The sequence below is a fragment of the Pinus tabuliformis genome, chromosome 4_1 (genome assembly GCF_031772625.1).
Source record: "Pinus tabuliformis cultivar Carrire ecotype Pingquan chromosome 4_1, CPIR1, whole genome shotgun sequence".
NCBI classification, from domain to species: Eukaryota; Viridiplantae; Streptophyta; class Pinopsida; order Pinales; family Pinaceae; genus Pinus; species Pinus tabuliformis.
Window position 1 is genome coordinate 364,329 of NC_142303.1, and position 7,432 is coordinate 371,760.

A 7,432-nucleotide genomic window follows, 5' to 3' on the forward strand; every position below is an offset into this window, starting at 1 on the left:
ACAAGAAAACGAAGTCACCAGCTTAAAATCTCAACTAGAATGTGCCTTCCGAGTTCGTCAAATGCAGCAGGATCTGAATGAAGAACAAGAAAAGGAGATTCTCAAACTAAGGCATCAGTTGGAAGAAGGAAGGAAAGATGGAGAAGACATGAAGAAGCAATGTCTAGAAAAGGAGGAACAACTTCAAGTTGAGGTAAATATCTTGAAAGGTAAAATAGAAGAAAAGGATAAGCTTTTACGATTTCAAGATAGTTCTAAAGTCTTGGATAATATTCTTAGTAGTCAAAGGTCCCCTGCTATCAAGACTGGTCTTGGTTTCCATGAATCTGTTGAAGGTGAATCTAGTTCACAAGGTGAGGCAAGGAACTCTAAAGAGAAATCTAAAATGATCAACAAGGAGATGAAAGGTCAACCCCATCAACAATCAAGGAAAGAGACTCCTCAAAGAAAATCTTTTACTCCTCCTATGAATAATGTTGAATGTTATGTATGTCATAATCTTGGACATGTTGCAGCTAGATGTAGAAGAAGAAGGGTTCAAGACCATCATGCAGAAAGATCATCACACTCAAGGTACTTTAATGGATATTGCTTTGCTTGCAATATGTTTGGTCACAAAGCTGCTGATTGCTATAGGAGGAATATGAAACATGTAAGATGTTATGCATGTAACAAGCTTGGACATATAGCAAAGGAATGCAGGAACAAAGGATGGACATCACACCAAAAGAAGAAAACCTCATCACACTTGAAGATATGGAGGAAGAAGGAAGTACAGTCAGCACAATGTACTGAGACACAGCACAGCACAGACATATCAGACTCAGAGGGAGCTGAAAGTGTAAAACTTCAGTGTCCTGAATCTCATACGCAAGTTCCTTAAAGGGAAGTCGCGTATATACGCGAGTTAAACACTGCAATGTCGCGTATATGTCAGTTTGAGGAAAAGCAGTGGGGACAGGCTCAGAAAAGGGATCTGATATGATTCAGTCCATTATTTGCTCTATTGGTTAATAGCTACAGTCTGCTGAGGATGTGTGGAAATGTTTTGTTACTTGTATGATGTCTAGAAGTGTTTTGATCCTAACTTGAGGATGATGATGTTTTGATGCTTATTGCTGATATATGCATGATCAGATCTAACAGATGGCACTGGTTGAGGGGGAGCATATGCCTTTAGTAATTCATTGTTGGCATTATGGTTAATAATCCTTGGTGATGATTCTTATATGGCTAAATGATATATCTTGCTATGATGTGGTTGTGAGTTGTCTATGATAAACTCTCATATGATTCTTGAAGTTACATAGAAGATGTTCAGATCAGATTTATGGTTGATTCTTTGATGATGCATATATGGTGCTTACATGGTGATCTTCATAAGGACAAGGAGAAGTACAAAGCTTGAATACACATCTTCCTCACTTGATGATGAGTCACTTATATACTGCTGTTGTCATATGCATAAAGATCATACAGTTATGATGCAGGCACTCATGTGGATAAGGATTGTTGCTGTTGATGATATCAAGAAGTTTTGTCAAATGAGCTTGAGCTCAAGATACATAGTGCTGACACATGGATGACTACTCAAAGTTGCTTTATTGGAAACATGGTGATGAGTTCTTATCTATATGATGATAGGTTGATACTTACATATGATGATTGATGCAGATGTTCCCAAGAAATGATACTTGGAGCTTGTAGATCTTGACGTTGATGTAATGGCTATGGTGGTTTCACATGTAATGTGAATGATTTCATGATGATGTTTAAAAGGAGGAGTTGACATCTATGTTCAGACATACCTTGCTGCAGGACATTTACAGGTTGTTGATATGGAAATTTGTGTACGCGTGCTGTTTAAAGGATATTCGCGTGCATACGCGGTTTTACAAGAGGATAGTCGCGTATATGGTATACGCGTGTTGCGTAAGGGATATCCGCGTATATGCGCTTGTTTATGTGTATACAGACGCGTATATGGAGTTTTGAAGAAAATCAGCAGGGACAGATGTTGGTTGCAGAAAGTCTGATATGGGTTTGACAGAGATCATCTGGCACAGGTTCAGGGGGAGCAGATAATCTTCCAATGATGCATTGTTGGCATTATCTTAAAGTTTTTGGTTCTGGTTCACTTTTGTTGTTGGTTTCAGATGGAACAAAGGCGAAAGGAGAACAGAAGGATCTCTTGGTTGTTGGTCTGAATGGTGATTATCAGATGCTGCTGGTGACTTTCATAAGTCTTGGTCTAGTTCTTACGTCTCTATGTCATATATCTCTTTTGTGGTATCTCTTTCATGGTGTCAAGGTCATGTAACGGCCTATTTTGGTTTCCCCACTATGCCTGGGATGATTGATGCAATATGATTGGTTGTCATATGTAAACTTTTGATGTATCCCCACTTGGTTGGGTGGATGAGTCAATTTTTGTATATCCTCACTTAGTTGAGAGATGGATGTATGTATGAGTCTTTGGTGATAGGAAGGTCTTTTATGATGTATAGAGTCATGTTCTTCTTGAAGAACATCTTTTGCAGATCTTGCCTACAGTCAGGAAGAGCATGAACAGCACACTTCAGCAGTACAGAGACTTGGCATGTACTCAGGGGGAGCATTGACAGATTGGTACACCTTGGCATATACAAAGGGGGGAGATTATTCAGAGATTTCAGCAGGTACTCAGGGGGAGTATGGACAGTGGAATGATTCAGCAAAGGAAGAGAATATCTTGGTCCACCCTTTGCCCTTGATGTCAAAGGGGGAGAGTGATTTGGTGTTGTTGCCATCAAGTCCAAAGGGGGAGATTGTTGGCATTATGATGCATGTGTTGTACTTGATGGCAACCCTCTCATAGAAGAATATCTCACTTATGTATAACTGGATGAATCTTCAGACGAGATATCAGATGTGACTGATGGAGGATAGCTCAAAAGAATCAGATGCTGAATCTTCAGAAGAGATATCAGATGTGACTGATGGAGGACAGCTCGAAGGAATCAGATGATAAGTTCTAAGTGTGACAAGTTAGCTTTGCCATCAAGTCCAAAGGGGGAGATTGTTGGCATTATGAGATAAGTGTTGTCCTTGATGGCAAAACCCACTGATGACAAATCATAGTACAGAAGGTCAGCAGCAAGGAATTGATGATCAGACTATAAGAAGAAGAGAAAGTTCATACACGCAGGTTCGTTAAGCCCAAGTCGCGTGTACACGCAGGTTGGCTTCAGCAAAAGCGCGTGTATGTTGAAAAGTACCTTTGGTCCATGGCGGTTATTCCTTGGAAGTTGTGCCTATGGTTTTGGACCTTGGCGTCTCGGCGGACGTGTTGATCCCTAGTTTTTGAAGTTGATGGTATTGGATTTCTATGGTTTTGGCTCTTGGTATTGAACAAGGCCTAAGGCTATATAAAGGGAAGGAAATCATTAGGCAAGTGCATCTGAAATGTCTTGAATATCTGATGAAGCATTAGATCCAGTATGCAGGGTTATGGGTTGGTGATGCATTGCTTGATCTGAGCTAAGGAGAGATCTCATCGGTTGATGAAGAACAAGATCTAAGGAGAGATCGGGATCAAATGGTTTGAAATGAACTATCTTTATGATGCTTATTCTAGATCTACATACTGACGCATGTATTGTTCTATAAGTATTATGAGTATGACTGATGTCTGGTACAGCTGCAAGTTATGAGAAATTATTTTTAGATCTGTACGCGGGTTGGCTTTGATAAAAGCGCGTATACACGCAGGTTTGATTCATCGAAGTAGCGTATACATTGTAAATCTTAATATTTGAAGTTGCAGATGGATCTGATGGTTATTACAGAGTTCTGTGTCTGCTCTGTGTTCTGGTGACTGTTGTTAACAGGGTTTCAGTGATTCAGAGTTTGATGATTGTTTTGAGCTTCAATGATAGTTATGGGTCCAGTATGAAAATTGGATGAAAAGTGGCCTTTCAGATTATGTGTTGTGCTTCAGTGTATCCAGTATGAAAATTAATGAAACGTGGTACCTGGAGGTGAGAAGATTGTAGGCAAGCACCTACGTACTAGTATCTAAGCTAGTACAAAAGCTAAAGGAGATCTTTGGAGCATTGTAGCAGGTAGCAGCCTGCATACTAGTAAATGGATCGGCTAGTACAAGAGCAAAGGGGGTTGTAGCTCCCGTACTGGTATAAGACTGCACCAGTACAAACATTGTAAAAGGATTTTCTTATTAAGAAGAAGATTGAGATGACTTGCAGCAGGTGGTTTTCACCCACATTGGGTTTCCACCTTATATCTTTGTGTTCATGTGTGTGGCTCTTGTGTGATGTTCTGTTCTGTTATTCTGCACCTGTTTACTGTTAATATGCTTAATAATGATCTGATGCATTTACTGAAGATTAAGCTAACTGAATTATAAGATCTCTGGATATACGCGAGTTTCATTAGATACAGTAGCGTGTACACGCGGGTTCACTTAATTGAAGTAGCGTATATGTTTCTGAGTATGAAATTGAAAAGTTTGTTTGATCTGATAATACTGATTCACCCCCCCCTCTCAGTATTATTTCCAACAATTGGTATCGGAGCAGGTCCTTTGATAGAAGCTTGATCGCTTGAAGGAGATCCGTGGATCAATGGGAAAGAAGCTTAAGAAGAAAGCTCATAAGAAGAAGAAGACATCTCAGAAGGACTATGACAGTGGGAGAGTCGATTGGGGATTAGGTATAAGAAGCTCTTCAGATTCAGAATCAGATTCAGGTATGAATGTGTTATCCTCTGATGTTCCTGCTATATTTCCTTGTGAAAGTGATGGAAGTGATAGTGAAACTACTGAACATGCTTTTATGGGTGGGCAAGAAAAGTGTCAAATAGAGGCAATGTTCAGAAGGCTTGCAGACAAAGTTAAAGATCAACAAGATCTATTGAACAAAAGGGAATGTGCTTTCAAAGAAGAAGTTACCAAACTAAAGGCCCAACTAGAAGAAGGAAACAAGGTGAGAAAGCTTCTCAAGGACAAGGAAGACCAATGTCAAAAATTGCAGCATGAAGTGACATCATTAAGAAAAGAAGTCAACGAAAGAAGCACAACCATCAAGAAACTCAAAGATAGATCCAGCTACTATGAAAATCTTGAAGCTACAATCCCTCACTAAAAGGAGATCTTGAAGAATCAAAGAAGCAGAATACAGATCTACTCCAAGCTATTGCAAAACAAGAAAACGAAGTCACCAGCTTAAAATCTCAACTAGAATGTGCCTTCCGAGTTCGTCAAATGCAGCAGGATCTGAATGAAGAACAAGAAAAGGAGATTCTCAAACTAAGGCATCAGTTGGAAGAAGGAAGGAAAGATGGAGAAGACATGAAGAAGCAATGTCTAGAAAAGGAGGAACAACTTCAAGTTGAGGTAAATATCTTGAAAGGTAAAATAGAAGAAAAGGATAAGCTTTTACGATTTCAAGATAGTTCTAAAGTCTTGGATAATATTCTTAGTAGTCAAAGGTCCCCTGCTATCAAGACTGGTCTTGGTTTCCATGAATCTGTTGAAGGTGAATCTAGTTCACAAGGTGAGGCAAGGAACTCTAAAGAGAAATCTAAAATGATCAACAAGGAGATGAAAGGTCAACCCCATCAACAATCAAGGAAAGAGACTCCTCAAAGAAAATCTTTTACTCCTCCTATGAATAATGTTGAATGTTATGTATGTCATAATCTTGGACATGTTGCAGCTAGATGTAGAAGAAGAAGGGTTCAAGACCATCATGCAGAAAGATCATCACACTCAAGGTACTTTAATGGATATTGCTTTGCTTGCAATATGTTTGGTCACAAAGCTGCTGATTGCTATAGGAGGAATATGAAACATGTAAGATGTTATGCATGTAACAAGCTTGGACATATAGCAAAGGAATGCAGGAACAAAGGATGGACATCACACCAAAAGAAGAAAACCTCATCACACTTGAAGATATGGAGGAAGAAGGAAGTACAGTCAGCACAATGTACTGAGACACAGCACAGCACAGACATATCAGACTCAGAGGGAGCTGAAAGTGTAAAACTTCAGTGTCCTGAATCTCATACGCAAGTTCCTTAAAGGGAAGTCGCGTATATACGCGAGTTAAACACTGCAATGTCGCGTATATGTCAGTTTGAGGAAAAGCAGTGGGGACAGGCTCAGAAAAGGGATCTGATATGATTCAGTCCATTATTTGCTCTATTGGTTAATAGCTACAGTCTGCTGAGGATGTGTGGAAATGTTTTGTTACTTGTATGATGTCTAGAAGTGTTTTGATCCTAACTTGAGGATGATGATGTTTTGATGCTTATTGCTGATATATGCATGATCAGATCTAACAGATGGCACTGGTTGAGGGGGAGCATATGCCTTTAGTAATTCATTGTTGGCATTATGGTTAATAATCCTTGGTGATGATTCTTATATGGCTAAATGATATATCTTGCTATGATGTGGTTGTGAGTTGTCTATGATAAACTCTCATATGATTCTTGAAGTTACATAGAAGATGTTCAGATCAGATTTATGGTTGATTCTTTGATGATGCATATATGGTGCTTACATGGTGATCTTCATAAGGACAAGGAGAAGTACAAAGCTTGAATACACATCTTCCTCACTTGATGATGAGTCACTTATATACTGCTGTTGTCATATGCATAAAGATCATACAGTTATGATGCAGGCACTCATGTGGATAAGGATTGTTGCTGTTGATGATATCAAGAAGTTTTGTCAAATGAGCTTGAGCTCAAGATACATAGTGCTGACACATGGATGACTACTCAAAGTTGCTTTATTGGAAACATGGTGATGAGTTCTTATCTATATGATGATAGGTTGATACTTACATATGATGATTGATGCAGATGTTCCCAAGAAATGATACTTGGAGCTTGTAGATCTTGACGTTGATGTAATGGCTATGGTGGTTTCACATGTAATGTGAATGATTTCATGATGATGTTTAAAAGGAGGAGTTGACATCTATGTTCAGACATACCTTGCTGCAGGACATTTACAGGTTGTTGATATGGAAATTTGTGTACGCGTGCTGTTTAAAGGATATTCGCGTGCATACGCGGTTTTACAAGAGGATAGTCGCGTATATGGTATACGCGTGTTGCGTAAGGGATATCCGCGTATATGCGCTTGTTTATGTGTATACAGACGCGTATATGGAGTTTTGAAGAAAATCAGCAGGGACAGATGTTGGTTGCAGAAAGTCTGATATGGGTCTGACAGAGATCATCTGGCACAGGTTCAGGGGGAGCAGATAATCTTCCAATGATGCATTGTTGGCATTATCTTAAAGTTTTTGGTTCTGGTTCACTTTTGTTGTTGGTTTCAGATGGAACAAAGGCGAAAGGAGAACAGAAGGATCTCTTGGTTGTTGATCTGAATGGTGATTATCAGATGCTGCTGGTG